We start from the raw sequence: 19318 nt of genomic DNA on the forward strand, positions 1-19318 counted from the left end.
ATATCTTCAAAAATAATGTGTATTGCCTTGCTTAACCAAACTCTGATTCTCATTTATTTGACATTTAGAGACACAAAATTCAAATGCAATATATAGGCCCCAAACATAAGTTGCTTCTGTGGTAGAGCAGATATAAAAGTTACAAAACACCCAGGTTTCTCTTTCCTTTTTTAAAGCTAATGAGTATTCTCTTTAAATGTATTAGATCTACAAAGATTTTAAATGGGCAACTTTTATCCATATATATGAGTCCAGTTAAGCTGGTAGTAAATGATGAGATAGGCCAAACACAGAATTTCATTTTACATTTATGTTAAGCATTAGGTCTGATTAGAAGTCATAAATAGTAACCTTTCTCTTACACATACACAGACATATACATGGATATATACACACATATATATGCATATATATACTATATATACACATACACAAACATTCTTACATGAAAGCGTTGCTTAATAATGGGAAGCTAGTGTTTGGGAAGCTAGTGTTTGGGTTTTTTTTTTATAAATTTATTTATTTTTGGCTGCTTTGGGTCTTCGTTGCTGCACGTGGGCTTTTCTCTAGTTGTGGAAAGCGGGGGTTACTCTTTGTAGCGATGAGCTACAAAGAGTAAGAGCTACCTCATGGGGGTACCTTCTCTTGTTGCAGAGCATGGGCTCTAGGCACACGGGCTTCAGTAGTTGCGGCACGGGGGCTCAGTAGTTGTGGCTCGTGGGCTCTAGATCGCAGGCTCAGTAGTTGTGGTGCATGGGCTTAGTTGCTCCGCAGCATGTGGGATCTTCCTAGACCAGGGCTCAAACCCATGTCCCCTGCATTGGCAGGCAGATTCTTAACCACTGCACCACCAGGGAAGTCCCGGGAAGCTAGTTTTAATGAGTAATTTTAAATGTTTGAGCCAGGAAACCATTCAGAAGAAGAGTATAATATGCTGAATTAAGTAATATTATATTTTACATAATTATTCAAAAATTCTGAGAAGTCAGTGGAAAGATTTCACTTCATCAAAAAGACCTAAAGCCAATGCTTCTGTGAAGTACATTAAAGCAATATTTTAACTTATTTCTGTGATAGCCAGTCTGCTAGAATTACAAAATAATAACAAACAGTTTTGATATTCTGCATTATTCTAACTGCTTCACAACTATTAATTAATTTATTTAATCTTCACAACAAATTTTTGAGGTAGGTACTGTTAATTATCACCTTCATTCCACAGACAAGAAAACTGGTATAAAAATGTTAAGAAACATGCCCAATATCAATGAACTCGTAAATGTCAGATGTGAGTTTTGAACTAAGGAAGTCTGGAAGCAGAGTCTGTGATCTAAACTACTACCCCACGATACCTTCCACAAAATGCTACTACAGTTGACCACTGAACAACACAGTTTGAACTGTATGGGTCCACTTATACACAGATTTTTTTCAATAAACATATTGGAAATTTTTTTGGAGACTTGCAACAATTTGAAAAAACTCGACAAACCATGTAGCCTAGAAATATCAAAAAAAATTAAAAGGTATGTCCGTGAATGCATAAAATATATGTACATACTAGTCTATTTTATCATCTACTACCATAAAACACATACAAATCTATTATAAAAAGTTAATCTTTATCAAAACTTACACATAAACACTAACAGATGGTACATGGTGCCTTCCCAGTTGAGAAAAATGTAAACAAACATAAAGATGTAGTACTAAACCATAACTGCATAAGATTAATTACAGCACATACTGTACTACTGTAATAATTTTATAGCCACCTCCTGTTGGTATTGCGATGAGCTCAAGTGTTGTATCAGCTGAAAATAACATGTGACAATAATCATCACCTTGTGAGCAGTTTGTCTCTCCCGTAAATCATGTATCTCAATTAAAAGTGATCTCTCATGGTTCTCGAATATTTTTCCTTGTGTTTAGCACAATACGATAAATCTTGGGTATCACCATGGGACCCATACAAAGTGCCACTAGTTACGCTGGAAGTGCTCCCAACAAGCAGAAAAATGTCATGACATTGCAAGAAAAGGTTAAATTGCTTGATATATACCATAGATTAAGGTTTTCAGTTATGGCTGCACACCATATGCTGGATATGAATCCAGCATAAGGATCATCATAAAAAAAGAAAGGGAAATTCATGAAGCTGTCACTGAAATTATACAAGTAGGTGCAAAAAACCTTGTACTTTTTGCAAAATACATTTTTATCTCGTATTTAAAATGCAGCTTTTATGTGAGTGCAGGATTGCTGTAAGAAAGGTGTACCTATAGATTCTAATGTGATTCCAAAAAAAGCAAAATCATTTTATGACAACTTAAAGCAAAAAGAAGGAGAAGGATCTAAATCTGGAGAATTTAATGCCAGCAAAGGACGGTTTGATAATTTTAGAGAGAGGTTTGGCTTTAAAAATAGCAAGATAACATGAGAAGCAACTTCTGCCGACCAAGAGGCAGCAGGCACGTTCCCAGATGCTATTAAGAGAATCATTGAGGAGAAAGGTATCTGCCTGAACGGTTTACTGATACAGACAAAAGTGTCCTATTCCGGTAAAAAAAAATTCCACAAAGGACATTTATTAGTAAGGAAGAGAAGCAAGCACCAGGATTTAAGGCAGGAAGGGACAGGCTAACTCTACTTTTTGGTGCAGGTGCAGTCAGGCTTACGATCAGGACTCTCCTTCTCTATATAGCTGCTAACACCTGAGCCTTGAAGGGAAAAGATACACACCAGCTACTAGTCTTTGGTTGTACAACAAGAAGACCTGGATGAGAACCCTTTTGCTGGATTGGTTCCACCAATGCTTTGTCCCTGAAGTCAGGAAGTATCTTGCCAGTAAGGGACTGCCTTTTAAAGTTCTTTTGATATTGGACAATGCCCCTGGCCACCCAGGACCCCATGAGTTCAACACAAAAGCATCAAAGTGGTCTACTTGCCCCCAAAACACAATGTCTCTAATTTAGCCTCCTGATCAGGGGGGTCATAAAGACTTTTAAGGCTCATTACACACAGTACTCTATGGAAAGGACTGTCAATGCTATCTAAGACAGCCCCAATAGAGAGATCACTAGGAAAGTCTGTAAGGATTACACCACTGAAGATGCCATTGTTGTTCTAGAAAAAGCCGTGAAAGCCATCAAGCCGGAAACAATAAATTCCTCTGAGAGAAAACTGTCCAGATGTTGTGCATGACTTCACAGGATTTACAACAGAGCTAATCAAGGAAATCAAGAAAGAGATTGCAGAGAAGGCAAAAACGGGGGTAAGGGTTTCAAGATATCGGTCTTAGAGAAATTCAAAAGCTAACAAACAGACACTTCACCAGAGGAATTAACAAAAGATGACTAGATGGAGATGAGTGCTTCCAAACCAGGAAGACAATGAGGAAGAAGACATAGAAGAAGCAGTGCTAGAAAACAAATTGACATTAGACAAGGTGGCGGAAGCGTTCCGATTATTCAAGACTGCTTTTGACTTCTTTTACAACATAAACCCTTCTGTGATACAGGCACTGAAACTGAAGCAAACTGTGGAAGGATCAGTACCATACAGAAACATTTTTCGAAAAATGAAAAAGCAAAAAGTCAGACAGAAATTACAATATATTTCCGTAAAGTTGCACCAAGTATGCCCTGCCTTTCCTGTCTCCCCTTCCGCCACCTCCACCTCTTGTGCCTCTGCCACCCCTAACACAGCAAAACCAGCCTCTTCTCTTCCTCCTCATAGGCTTACTCAACATGAAGATGAGGACGAAGACATTTGTGATGATCCACTTCCACTTAATGAATAGTAAATAATCATCATGCTATGCAGTTAATGAGCTTATCTGTTGTATATGTATGTGCGTGTCTTCACGTGAAAATCTCATAACCATATGGCAAGAACTGTATGAGATGTTTTGATATCATCGTCATTATTACTTAAGTATTCATGGTATAGAACACTGTGTGCAAGACTTGTGTTAAATAGTCCATCCTTACATAGGCATATGTGAGTGATATTTAATATAAAATTAATAATGAATAATGTGTTAGTTTCATTACTGTTTTATAACTCTCCTTTCAAAGAATTGCATTACTGTATATTATGCCTCTCTCTCAGCCTCTATATATGAGCCTATCATCATAGGTAAATGTTTTTTAAAATATAACAATGTTTCTCATAATGTATTATGAATATTACTATTATACTGTATGCCATAAAAATTTTATAACAATGTATTCATTAGTGTTCAGGCGAGGCTAACCTGAAGTAATCGTATCAAGTACATTAGGCTACCATAAAGCAATCATATTGCTGCTTCTTTGTTATTAATGTGTGAGTCACTACACCTATAAATAAATGTGAACATGAGAAAAAAAGGAGTGTGACGAGAGACTTAAGATTTAAGAAAACCACAAAGAGTTATTTCAGGAAAATGATGTAAGTAAAAGTTTAATCAACAGTGTCAAATATGGCAGAATAGTAGAAGCCAAATTGCAGGGTAATTTCTAGACCTATAACCAGAGTCAAGTCCCAGCAAGACCACAAGTGTGATTTACAAAATGTTACCCATGGAGCTGAAATACACCGCAAAAGAACTGCATGCGTTTTCCAGTTTAGATCAACAGAAACCCAGGTAAAATGTGTGGGAATGGATCTTAAGGGTATAAGATTAAGGTGGAAGGCATATAAAATGGAGGAGTTGGGGTGAATTTATTGATACGGGCCCATTAAGTAGAGATCCTAGGTTTTTTTGTTTGTTTGTTTGTTTTTGTTTTTGTTTTTTCTTTTTTTGCGGTATGCGGGCCTCTCACTGTGTGGCCTCTCCCGTTGCGGAGCACAGGCTCCGGACGCGCAGGCCTAGCGGCCATGGCTCACGGGCTTAGTTGCTCCGCGGCATGTGGGATCTTCCCGGACCAGGGCACGAACCCGTGTCTCCTGCATCGGCAGGCGGATTCTCAACCACTGCGCCACCAGGGAAGCCCAGAGATCCTAGATTTGATGCTTTAGCTTAAAAGGGGCCAGGAATGGCTCTGCAGTTTGCTCCATTGATTGACTGAAGTATAAACCCGAAGGTGTTCTACCCTAAATGAAGTTGAAATGCAGAGCTTCCTTTATAGACTATGAAGCAGAGGCCAGCAAACCTTCTCCCTAAGGAGTCAGATAGTAATTTTTTTTTTTTTTTTTTTTTACTTTGCAGGCCATATTGTCTCTGTCACAACTATTCAACTCTGCCATTGTGACATCAAAGTAGATATAGAAAATATGTAAATAAACGGGCAAGACTGTGTTCTGATAAAACTATTTACAAAACAGGCAGCAGGCTGGATTTGTTTGACCCATGGATTATAGTTTTCTGAAACCTGCAATAGAGGAAGCTATCCAATGGCTTAGGGACGTTGGGATATTAGAACGGATTTATCATGAAAGGTATATGCTCACCTACCTCATGAGGGACCAGAGAACATGCCCTTTGCCATAGCTGTGAGGAATAAGTGAGTTCTGGCATCCTTAAAGAGCCCTATAATGGCCCTTTTCTGTAGCTTAGAAATTACATTGGAAACCACTACCATCAAATTGAGATTTCTAAATGCAAAGAGAATAATGAGTTTCCAGGCTGGCAGGTGCCAAGGGGAAGGACTTCATTTTCAAAAGCAAGATCGCATTTTACTCTAATAGACAGTGAAGCCAAAGCGGTAATCAGAATAGTCTGGCTCACAAAGATCTTTGGAGTTAGATAATTGTTCATGGTGCACTTAGAGCTGAAATAAGTGGCAGTCTGCTAAAATCTTACTTTATCCATGTAAGCAGAAAAGCTCTAGGCCTAGGGAACTGAAGTCTGACTTGAATTACCAAAACAAAGAGTTATAACCCTTCAACCAGTTCCCAAACTTGAACCAGATCACAGACCCAGAGTCCTTTGAATAAAGGGAAGTCTGGGTCCCCTCGAGGAAGGACCCTGCTAAGCTGTCAGAAATGTATACTGATAATTTTCCTCCCAGCTTTTCCAAAATGGAACTGCAGCCATTTAGCAGTGTGGCTGTGCATGAGAGAAAGAGAAATAACCAGACTTTTAGGGGATTACCAGATACTGGCTCTGAACTGACACTAATTCCTAGACACGCACAGGATCGTGTGGTGTACCAGTCAGTGGAGGGGCTTAAGAAGATCAGGTAACCAATGAAATTTTAGCTCAGGCCCATCTCATAGCAGTTCCCTGAGCCTTCTGTGGTTATTTTCCCAGATACAGAATGCTTATTTGGGATAGGCATACTCAGCGATTGGCAAAATCCACATACTGGTTCCCTGACCTGTGGGACAAGGTCTATAATGATAAGAAAGGCCAAGTGAAAGCCACTAGATTTGCTTTTACCTACAGAAAGAGTAAGTCAGGAGCAATACCACATTCCTGGAGAGATTTCAAAGATTAGTGCCATCAAGGACTTGAAAGAGGCAGGGGTGGTCATTCCTACCTCATCCACATTTAACCATGTATTTGGCCTGTGCAGAAAAGAGATGGATCTTGGACAATGACAGCAGATAAACATAAGCTTTATCAAGTGTTGATCCAAAGGCAGTTCTTCTAGATGTGGTTTTGTTGCTGAAGCAAATCAGTACATCCCCTGGCACCTGATATGCAGCTATCAGTTTTATGAATGCTTTTTTTTTTTCTATACCTGTTAGTAAAGACTGCTGGCCAGGTAAGCAATACAACTAATTGTTCCACCTCAGGAGTATATCAACTCTCCAGTCCTATGTCATAACTAAGTTATAGGGGACCTTGATCAATTTTCCCTTCCATATCATGCACCATTACATTGATGATATGATGATGGTGGTCCGTGTGAGCAAGAAATATTAATTACTCTAGACACATTAAGACATTTGTGTCTTAATGTAAGAAGGTAAGAAATAAATCCTACAAAAAGTCAAGGTCCTCACACCTCAGTGAAATTTCTAGGGATTCCATGATCTGAAACGTGTCGAGACATTCCTTCCAAAGTGAAGGATAAGTGGCTGCACCTGCCTCATCTACCACTAAGAAAAAGGCAGAATGCCTAGTAACCCTCTTCGAATTTTGGAGGCAACAAAAATCACACCTGAGGGTGCTACTCTCTATCTCAGCCCACACCTACGGCCTCATGGGTTGTCCCTTATGAACAGTTACCTGGGGAAGAAAACAAACTCAGGCTTGCTGCACAGTGTACAGGCACTCCCCCAAAATGTACAACAGCATCCCTCTAGCCCTTTTCTGGGATATCCTTGAAGGACAGTGGTGAACAGAAATCCTCCCGTTGGGCAGAATTTTGAGAAGTGCATCTGACTGTTCATTTTGCCTGGAAGGAAATATGACCAGAGGTATGGATCTGCATTAATACATGGGCTATGGATGACAGTTTGGCTGGGTGGTCAGGGACGTGGAAGAATCACAATTGGAAAATTGGTGACAAGGAAATCTAGGAAAGAAGTATGTATACATACCTCTCCCAGAAGGCATGGAGCATGAAATTTTGTCTCCCATGTGCATACTCACCAAAGGGTGATTGTTAAAAAGATTAAAAGGTTGCAGTAAAAGCTTTGAATAATCAGGTAGATAGAATGACCCATTCTGGAGGTGTCATTCACCTTCCTTTCCCAGTCATTCGTGCCATTGCCTAATGGGCCCATAAAGAGGGGCCGTGGTAGCAGGGATAGAGTTTACGCCTGGGCTCAGCAGCATGGACTTTGACTCACCAAAGCCAACCTAGCTACAGCCAGCATTGAGTGTCCAATTTGCCAACAGTAGAGACCAAAACAAAGCTCTTAATATGGCACTGTTACCCGGGTAATCAGCCAGCTACCTGGGGGCAAATAATTACACTGAATTACTTCCATCTTGGAAGAGGTAATATTTTTTTCTTATTGGAATAGACGATTTAGATATGAACATGCCTTCCTTGCACACAATTCTTATGCCAAAAACAACCATCCAGAAGTGAAAAGAATGCCTTATTCACTATTATGGTATTCCACACAGCATCACTTCTGACCAATAAAATCATTTCACAGCAAATTAAGTATGGCACTGGGTCCATGCTCATGAAATTCACTGGTTTAACCATATTTTCCATCACCCAGAAGTAGATGCCTTGACAGAATAGTGGAATGGCCTTTGGAACACTCAGTTATGGTGCCAAGTAGGTGAAAATATCTTGGAGGGCTCAAGCAATGTTCTCCAGGTTGTAATATATGTTCTAAGTCAATATCGAATGTATGGTGATATGGTGTTATTTCTCCCGTTCCTATTGATAGAAGTCATGGCTGCGGGAATCGAGATGTGGATATGAATAACTAAGAAGGACTTACTGTATAGTACAGGGAACTCTACTCAGTACTCTGTAATGACCTATATGGGAAAAGAATCTAAAAAAAGTGGACATATGTATATGTATAACTGATTCACTTTGCTGTACAGTAGAAACTAACACAACATTTTAAATCAACTATACTCCAATAAAAGTAAAAATAATAATAAAGTCACCAGTTATTGAACTTTCTCTAGAAAAAAATGTGGAGATGAGAGTGATCCCCGATGATCCACTAGCAAAATTTCTGCTTCTCATTCCTGAAATTCTAGTTTTGTTGGTTTGGAAAACTTTAGTTCCAAAAGGAGAAATGCTTCCTCCAAGGGACACGAGAATGATTTCACTGAGCCACAAGTTGAGACTACCATATGGCCTCTTTGGCTCCTCCTATCACTGACTTAGCCAGCAAAGAAAGGGTTGCTCGGGCTTCCCTGGTGGCGCAGTGGTTGAGAGTCCGCCTGCCAATGCAGGGGACGCGAGTTCGTGCCCCGGTCCGGGAGGATCCCACATGCCGCGGAGCGGCTGGGCCCGTGGGCCGTGGCCGCTGAGCCTGCGCGTCCGGAGCCTGTGCTCCGCAGCGGGAGAGGCCACAGCAGTGAGAGGCCCGCGTACCGCCAAAAAAAAAAAAAAAAAAAAAAAAAAAAAAGAAAGGGTTGCTCTACTAGCTGGGTGATTGGTCCTGATTATCAAGGTAAACTTGAGAATGACAATGAGGGTATGGAGGAATATTTCCGGAATTCAGTAGATCATCAAGGTTGCTTCTACAACTCCCATATTCTGTGATTAAAGTCAACAGAGAACTACAACAACCCAATTCAGCCAGGATTGCCAATAACCCATGTGATCCAGGAATGAACATTTCAGTCACCCTACCATGTAAGGAATTACAACTGGCTCAGGTGCTTGCTGAGAGCAAAGAAATATGGAATAACTAGCTATGACCACATAACTAGCTGCAGAAATGAGGACTATAGTAGTTATGGGGTTTTCCTTCTTATTTTATATGAACACGTTTGTGTGTCTACACTATATGCATATGTATTTATTGTATATGTATATATACATGTGTATCTTAACACATGTAACATTTATATACATATATAATAACCAAATACATATATATATACACCAAATATATTTGTTTTCTTACCCTCTCTCATCCTCTTATTATCTAACATAAGGTACATTAATACTAGCTAACTCGTTACAGGATGTCAAAGAAGGCATATGAATCAACTACGAGAAGAATGAATATGACCCCAAGAAACAAAAGGGACTTTGTATCCTTTTGAGGAGAAATGGTTGGCATGTGATCAGTTGTACATAGGATAGCTGAATCATGTTAATCAGAACATTACTCTGTTATTGTCTTTATACTGAGGTTAAATAAGTTTTCAGGAAATGTATATGGCTGCCAAGTTGACAAAGGGTAGATTATGGTGGCTTTGTAATATGTCAACTTGCTGGAAAACTACATTTCCCAGCATTGTCTTTCCTGTGTATGTTTGTTCAGAGTGGACCACAAGAGAGATTCTTATGGATGGAGATTTGGATGATGAAAGTGAAGCAGCAGCTATTTTGTAGCTCATACGCACCACTTATCGTATAACATGAGGCAGAACCCAGGTATGCAACTTCTCCACCTTACAATGGATATTACTTCAGCTTCTCTGACTTCTGTGCCAAGAAAAAGTGTTTAACTCTATGACGATGGCCCTGGCTTCTGTAAGACACCACCAAAGTTAGAGGGAAAAGAACTAATACAGGTTTTGGTCCATCCTCATGGACTCCAGCTTGTGTTTACAGTTTCCAGCTTATTCTTGCTTTCTCCCACCTTACTTCCACCTCTTCTGATTATGTACCTTGAGAAGTTAAAGCTCCAGCTTCAGATATGAGGAGCCTTACAGAGACCACTCAACCTAACAGCTCCTACAGTTGCATAGTCAAAACCCTATATAAGTTTTTCTGCTTCCCTTGCTGAACACTAATATAGTAGAGAAAATAAATATTAGAGGAACAAAGAGACGTATAATAATTACGCAACCGGAGAACTCCTGGAGTGGAGATGTGATCTTTAGAACAGAGGGAGAGATATTTAGAGACATAGAAGAACAACTTTTTCTCTAAACTGAAGGGAAAAGAGATATTGGGTGGGCCGAAAAGTGCCTTCATTTTTTAAGTAAAAATAAAAAACATACTTTTCACTTTCACCAAGAACTTTATTGAACAACATATTCACCCTTTTGTTCCACTACCTTCTGCCATTTTTCAGGCAACTTCATAATTCCATCTTCCCAAAACATTTTATCTTTTTGAGCAAAGAACTGTTCCACATGCTTTTTACAGTCTTCTAGGGAATTGAAATTTTTTTTCATTACGATGATTTTGTTAACGACTGCAATAAATGGAAATCCAAAGGTGCAATGTCTGGTGAATACCGTGGATGAATCAGCACTTCCCAGCCACGCTGTAACAGTTTTTGCCTGGTCATCAAAGCAACATGAGGTCTTGCATTATCCTGTTGGAAGATTATGCATTTTCTGTTGACTAATTCTGGATGCTTTTTGTCAAGTGCCACTTTCAGTTGGTCTAATTGAGAGCACTACTTGTTGGAATGAATCGTTTAGTTTTCCAGAAGGAGATCACAATAGAGGACTCCCTTCCAACCCCACCATATACACAACACCACCTTCTTTGGAAGGTGTGGTTGGTGGTGGTTCATTTCGCTTGCCCCACGATCTCTTCTGTTCCACACTGTTGTACAGTATCCACTTTTCATCACCCGTCACAATTTGTTTTAAAAACGAAACATTTTCATTACGTTTCAGTAGAGAAACGCATGTGGAAATACAGTCAAGAAGGTTTTTTTCGCTTAACTTATGTGGAACCCAAACATCAAAGCAATTCAAATAACCAAGCTGGTGCAGATGATTTTCAATGCTTGATTTGGATATTTTGAGTATGTTGGCTGTCTCCCACGTGGTGTAACGTTGATTGTTCTCAATTACTGTTTCAATTTGATGCTATCGACTTCAACTGGTCTACCCGACTGTGGAGCATCATCCAGTGAGAAATCTCCAGCACCAGACTTTGCAAACCACTTTTGACAAGTTCAATCAGTCACAGCACCTTCTCCATACACTGCACATACCATTTTGGGCATTTCAGTTGCATTTTTACCTTTCTTGAAATAATAAAGCATAATATGCCTAAAATGTTGTTTTTCTTCCATCTTCAATATTAAAATAGATGCACAAAAATTCACCAATTTTGGTAAGTCTTTTTTTAAATACATGCTGATATGACAGCTGTCACACAGAATCTAACAAAATTGTTTCGAATGAAGTTAAAGACAACTAACTGCTACTCGAGCCATCTTACAGAAAAAAACGAATGAACCTTTTGTCCCACCCAATATTTAAGAAGACAACAGTCAACATGGAGACAATATTAGATTTGAGAATTTAAGCTGAGGCACCTGAACCTCTGAAAAAGAAGGCAAGTTCTCCTGCAGAGGGAAACAGGTAATGTTATAATCAGGAGCCTAATGGCAGTTAAGGTTCAGGAAAAATGGTATGAAGTTCTCTAAGTAGCAAACACATATTTTTATAATATAGCAAAAATGATCTAGATAATGGTGGTTCTCATGAATTCATCCTACTTAAGCCTTCTTCTTGTATCTTTTCCCTTCTATCAGAAAGAGAAGTGTCTTATGTTTTTTATTCCCATCCTATCACTAATCTCTTCATGACATTTTTTTTTCTTAGATTCCATATAAATGTGTTAGCATACGGTATTTGTTTTTCTCCTTCTGACTTACTTCACTCTGTATAAAACACAGACCTAGTAGAGCATGGACTTGAGGATATGGGGAGGGGGAAGGGTAAGCTGGGACAAAGTGAGAGAGTGGCAGGGACATATATACACTACCAAATGTAAATTAGATAGCTAGTGGGAAGCTGCCGCATAGCACAGGGAGATCACCTCTGTGCTTTGTGACCACCTAGAGGGGTGGGATAGGGAGGGTGGGAGGGAGGGTGATGCAAGAGGGAAGAGATATGGGAACATATGTATATGTATAACTGATTCACTTTGTTGTAAAGGAGAAACTAACACACTATTGTAAAACAGTTATACTCCAATAAAGATGTTAAAACATAAATAAATAAAATAGGGAAAAAAAAGAAAGAGAAGTGGCAGCAAGCATCATGGGTACTTCAGAGTTGAGCAGAAGCTAAGGGTCTAGGAACCTAGGGTGGTCCCAGGGAGTAGCATCAAAGTAGCAAACCACAGTGACCATATTGGGTCAGGATTCTACTGAGCTGGAGTGGCCCATTGGGCAGAATGTGCCCTAGGAGTTGAGTGTCTTTTTTGTCATATATAAGCAACAGACTCCCTGAATATTACAAATTGGGAGGGAAAAGTTAATCTGTAAAGATATTATCAGAGAGCTAAACATCAAGTTCAAAGCTTGGCAGTATGATAGTATTCTGTAATGGTGAGCACCTGAGTGTGGAAAGTGGAGATGGAAGTCAAGTGTTGAGGCAACTGAGTTGAGACAATAATTCTAAGAATATCTACTATAATTTTTAAACAATATTTTAGATAATCTGACTGTAGCCTCTGCTTCCAACCTACAAAAGCTGATGAGGAAAATGCCTGATTCAACCTCTAAGTCTGTTCTCCCAGCTGTGTGATTTAAAAAAAAATTCAGGTGCACATTTCTCTCTTTAAATTTCTCAAAGCATGATACTTTAACAAATGCTCTCCAATGCCCTACTGTTTTAGAGAAAGAGCATTATCTTTTTGCATGTCTCATCCAAATCTTGTGCTATTTGTCTGGAATCTCTTACACATTCTGCCATTGCATTTGAGTCATTTAAATGTGTATTAAAACTCAGGGAAATTTAGGGGAAAAATTCTCTAAGTTTACTCTGATTGATTTAACTTGTGTTTACTATTTTATCACACCTCTTCTCATAAATACCAGAACTTATGATGACTCCATTATTAGAATGAAGATTCATACTGAATGAATGAAATGCATTCAAATGCAATGAAATGCATGCTGTAGATTAGTCGTGGATATGGCCTTCTTTACTTAGCCCAAATCAATTCTTTACTCACCAGTATCCTCCTCACATAGATAAGCACTTGAGTTCACTCTAGGGTCAGGTCAAGCTAACAACCTATCATTTGACCACTTCTTTCCTCTTTAAGTATTACTCCTAAATTTTAATTTTCATTTTGATAAGTTTTTTCAGACAGAATCTCTTTGTAAGCCCTCTGTAATAATAAAAACATAACAATAATCTCCAGGAGCCTATCACTTCCAAGATGCAGTCACTTTTACTGCTATTGTCGTATATGAATTGCATGCTATGCCTGGCATGGATTGTTAAGCCCTGAAGCATGGACCATGTCATTCCCCATGTGTTTTTGAGTTTTTTTGGTTTGAGGGATTTTTTTAATAGCAATGACTACACATTTTGTGCTCAACAAATGATAAATAACAATAATGAATTTCATTTGCAGATGGGATCATTTGAGAAATGGAATTTTTTCATATAATCTGGCCAACAAATTCTCCCTCTACTCAGGGAAAAATGTCCTAACCCCTCCCTGTGATGCAGGTTAGATCAGATACACAATTTATTCTCAGGCACATATCCTAGAGTACTTCAGGGTACTAAAAAAAAGGTCAGCAATAAAGTAATATTCCTGGGGATAATGGCACACTGTGTGATAATAGCAAATACACAAATACAGCAAATACATTTGAGTACATTCCCACAATTCCAGGCCAGGAAGCAATTAGATGCCCAGAGCCAACAAGCCACCAACACCCTCTATTAAAAGATACAGAAAGTAGAGATGCCTGATATCGACTAGTTCACTCAGACTAGCGAAAAATCACATCTTTTCCTTTTAACTCATTGAATTCATTCAATGTGAATTTATTAAGTGCCCACTACATGCCCAGAACCATTTTAGCAATAATGAAAAGCAGACTAACAACATCTATGTCCTTCCCCAAAGGAGTCCACAGTTTTACAGGGTAGACAGATGTATAAATAAACAATTCCAATAAAGGGTGGTGAGATATACGTTCACATAGTAATTCGCACAAGGTACCATGAAAATGCAGAGGAGGAAACACTAAATTTTGTTGATTTCTAGATTTTTCAAGATGTTTTTCCCATGGCAAAGTACCTACTTTACAAAGAAATTACATTCCCATCATCTTTCATACAACATGAATTTACATCAGAAGTATATCTTCTCTTACATTCTCACACCACTATAACTTGATTGCTTTCTTTTCTCCTTGTAAACGTTTTATGGGAAAGAACAGTCTTACTTATATGAATTAAGCTACCATGATCCTTTACCAGATTATTATATAAACTGGCCTCCCTGCTTCTGCTCTTATGCCCAGTTCATTCTATTTTCATCATAACCTGTAGAGTGATTCTATTCCCACAGAAGTAGGATCATGCCATCTTCTCACTAAAACCCTCCAATGGTTTCACATCTCACTCCAAGTAAAAGCCAAAGTATTTACAAAGGCACACCAATCAATCAATCCCACATCACCACTCCCTCTCCCTCTCTGATCGCAATGCTACTGCTCTTCCTTTCACACACTCTTATCCTGCCCATTGCTATCTTTGGAAAATGATGCTGACCACTGCTCTGACCTTAGGTCCTTGTACTTGCATTCAGTCTGCCTCGAGAGCTCTTCACGTCTCCCCACATTGCTCAGTCTCTCACCTCCCCTCATTTCCTTCATGTACTTACTCAGATGTCATCTTCTCAGAAGTGAGGACTTCTGTGGACAGTATATTTAAAACTGCAACCCTTCCTTACTGCCTAGACCCTCTCTCTTTTATTTTCCCCCATAGCATATGTCACCTTTAAAGGTACCTTTTAGTTTGCTTACCTATCTTGCTCGCTGTTAGCTCATCTCATTTACTCCATGCCTGCCTTGCCCTCCCACAACTACCCAACCAGAGTGTGCATCCTGCAGGAGCAAAGATTTTCACTGATTTGATTAACTGTTTTAATTCATAGAAGGGAATCAACAGATTTCTGTTTAAAGTATTATATATTGATGTGTGGGATGATTTGTGTAATTTAAGCTTTGTCTTCCCATTAGGCTGCAAGGCTCATAAGAGAGGAACAAAGTTGTTTTGCTCACTGCTGAATTTTTGATACCTAGAACTGTCCTTGACTAGGAAATCATTTAAATATCATTTTGCCAGTAAACTAATGAACAGGTGGGTCATATATTATGAATGATATGTTTATTATGAATTATTCCAAAAGATATTTATATGGCTACCACCTTGAAAGTGACTTACAAATACGCAACATGAGTCAAATCAATTATTTGATAAAATTAATAATAGCATAATGTAAAATAGTGTAAATTATATAAAAACCACTTAACCAGTTAAAATAAAGTACTCAAAAATAAACTGAGTACATAAACCTAACACTGGGAAAGAAACACATACATTGTCATATCTGTCTTGTAAAATGTAAAGCATGCCAAACAACTCTACTTATAGTTAAGAGAGATATGCATATTGAAAGAAAGAAAGAAAGGGAGAAAGAAAAGAAAGAAAGAGAGAGAAAGAAATGGAGAGAGAAAGAGGGAGGGAGAAAGAAAGAAAGAAAGAAAGAAAGAAAGAAAGAAAGAAAGAAAGAAAGAAAGAAAGAAAGAAAGAAAGAAAGAAAGAAAGAAAGAAAGAAAGAAAGAAAGAAAGAAAGAAAGAAAGAGAAAGAAAGGAAGAAAGGAAGGGAGAGAGAAAGGAAGGGAGAGAGAAAGAAAGAGAGAGAAAAAGAGAAAGAAAGAAAGAGAGAGAGGGAGGGAGGGAGGGAGAAAGAAAGAAATGCATGGAAATGATAAATATCAAATTCAGGAGAGGATATACCTCTACAGGGAAAGGAAGGGTTTACAATTAGGAAAGACCCATGAGGGATTTTGACTGGGTTTGTAATGTTTCCCTTGGGTAAGCCAGTTGTGGATACATGGCTGTTCGTTAAGAGTATTCTTTACACATTTTTGTTTGTCTGAAATAATTCCAAATAAACAAAAACACAAATAAACATGTAAAATACACTACCTACATTCCAAGAGGAGCTTTAAAGTATCCCCATGTTCTTCTTTTTCTATACTACCTAAGCAAGCTCTTCAGTGATTGTGGGAAGCATAAGCACTTTTAATGCTTAGGTTGCTTGTTCTTCAAGTTTTAGATCTTTCTGCTGTGCACTGAATCCTGACTGGTGTTAACACTAGTACACAGAAAAATTGTTTACTTGTTAATTGGTTTTTATTCTTTAAATTCAGCTCCAATTATCTAATGTGATCTATCTTTCCACCCTATAACAGCTATAATTAAAGTGAAATTAGCAATATGGCTAGTTTCTTTCATCTAGGTATCCAGAAAAATGATCCCTAGGAAGTCACTAAGGAATACAGTTTTTAGTACAAATAAAATTTCTTTTTGGGGGCTAACTGGTACCACCCATGGTTATATGTGGTTCTTTAACTCTTAACATTCTTCAGGTGCTAAAGAATGTGTGGAGGGGGAAACACACTTGCAATATTTTTGGCACTGAGATTAAAAGTGCCTATAACACTTTTAAATGTGATTAATTCTTTTATGCCCCTGGGAGGGTGTAGTGTAATATTACAAAATCACATAGTGAAAACCCTAAAATAAACTTAGAAATGAGCACTCTCATCTTACAGAGAAAAAACACACTTAGGTAGTTCAGATTTTGTATCACAACCCAAGTTTTCCAAATTCTAGTCTGATGCTCCAAAGCACTATTCCTGGAAAATGTAGAGTCTAGTGATAATTCTTCATAGAAGGGAAGAAAAGGAGCTAAAACTGTTTGAGAATTTTACTGGCTCTTGCTAGGCTCTTTAAAGATACCATCATTTTTAACTCTCACAACAACTTTATGAGGTAGGAATACCATTTTCCTGAGGAGCAAACCGGGGCCCAGAGAGGTTATGTCACTTGCCCCAATTCCTGTAGGTAACAAGTGATAGAACCAGAAGCCAGGCAACGATTAGTCCAAGTCCACCAAAGCTGTGCTTGCTGCACTCTGCCTGCTCCTGTAAAATAGTGATGGTGGATTAGAGCAATAGTCTATATCACACAGCCTCAACAGGGGCAATATCCCCCTTAAGAGAGCAAAAATTTCTGTTACAATGCTTTGTGGCCTTCCAAAGGTTCAAGTGCATATGCACATATATTACAATTTCGTGGGGAAGGGGACAATCAGAAAAAAAAAAAAAATCTAAAACGTCTCCTTAGGGGAGTTATAAAGAAAAAAAAAAGTTTGAGGAACGCTGCTCTATATAGTTGAAGAAAAAAATGAAAGTGAATGTTTAAGCCATTTTTCTAACTCTAGATGTAAACTCAAAACCAGGATACCTGATTCTCAATTCCATTAAATGTATGCTTTAAAGCATCAATAGTTCTTTTTTTTTTATAAGCTACAGGCTTTCTGCTGGTCAGAGCATGGGTTTTAGAGTCAAGTGAACTTATCACGTTGGTAGGTCAGCTCAAATATTCATGGATTTTGCAATTACTTGAACTTTCTGAGTGTCATCTCACAGTAACATTGAAATAATTAACTGAAATAGCATGTGAAGTGCCGAACATAGAGTAAACTTTCAGTCAATGTGCATCCCTTCCCCACATTTGGTTATTAATTTTTTTGAACAGTAAATCTCTACAAGAGGATCAAGAATGTCAGAACTGGTCAAAATAAGAGCTGTTTTACTTTAGGGAAAGAACTGAATATTTTGACCATTATAGAATTATGCATTTCCAAGCAGTTGGTATTTAGTATTTGAGCATTTAGAAATGTAGGATAAGGTTCTATATCAGCAGGATTTGTTGGAGTATTTTGAAGGAAGAGTACCTTAAGTGGTCTGTGATAGAGGGAAAAATAAAAGGTTATATTTACTTCAGTCATAACCGCCAGTGGTCAGAAGAGCCTGTATTTGAGCAGTGAAATCATAGGGGTAAGTATCTTGAAAAGAAAGGAAGAGGCAGACAGACTGGCCTCTACATTGATTGAAACTAGAGGTAGAATTAAGTTTCTGAAATTGTCATGTAATATACCTCAATGCAACTATTTCAATTCCAAAACATTTTAAATGGAGGACTGCATCTCCCCTCCATTGTGGTAGCTTAAGAACATGATAATGAGGGTTGTAATCTTTATAATTGCTCATATTTAATATTTCACCTTTCTTTCCATGATAGGTGATATGATAACTTAAAATAATCATGTGCCTCAAGTCAGATTTCCTAAGGATTTATTTTTTAATTCAAATAAATATATTATTAGCCAAAAAAGCTTCACCAATAAATTTCATATTTCAAAGAACTTACTTTATAGGTAAACTAATATCAATACTTATGTTTATTTTGTAGATTAATATAATCCCTTTAGTTTATCCTTTAATAACTTATTAAAAAGGCATATATCAAGTAGGAAGGATTATACAAACAGTACATTGCGAAAAATACACATATACATATAGAATGTGTATTTCTTTTTTTTTTTTCTTTTTTTTTTTTTTTTTTTTGTGGTATGCGGGCCTCACTGTTGTGGCCTCTCCCGTTGTGGAGCACAGGCTCCGGACGCGCAGGCCTAGCGGCCATGGCTCACGGGCTTAGTTGCTCCGCGTCATGTGGGATCTTCCCGTACCGGGGCACGAACCCGTGTCTCCTGCATCAGCAGGCGGATTCTCAACCACTGTGCCACCAGGGAAGTCCATAGAATGTGTATTTTTAATGAAGAATAAACATGCATACACTTGTGTGTACGCCTATCCACTAAATCTTATGTGTGTTTGACAGTCTTGTTCTGTATAATCACATAAGTATTACAACTGGGCAGATTTTATTTCTCCAGCAAAAAAAAAATCACTCTAATTGTATACT

Source organism: Kogia breviceps, chromosome 6 (assembly GCF_026419965.1).
Source record: "Kogia breviceps isolate mKogBre1 chromosome 6, mKogBre1 haplotype 1, whole genome shotgun sequence".
NCBI lineage: Eukaryota > Metazoa > Chordata > Mammalia > Artiodactyla > Physeteridae > Kogia > Kogia breviceps.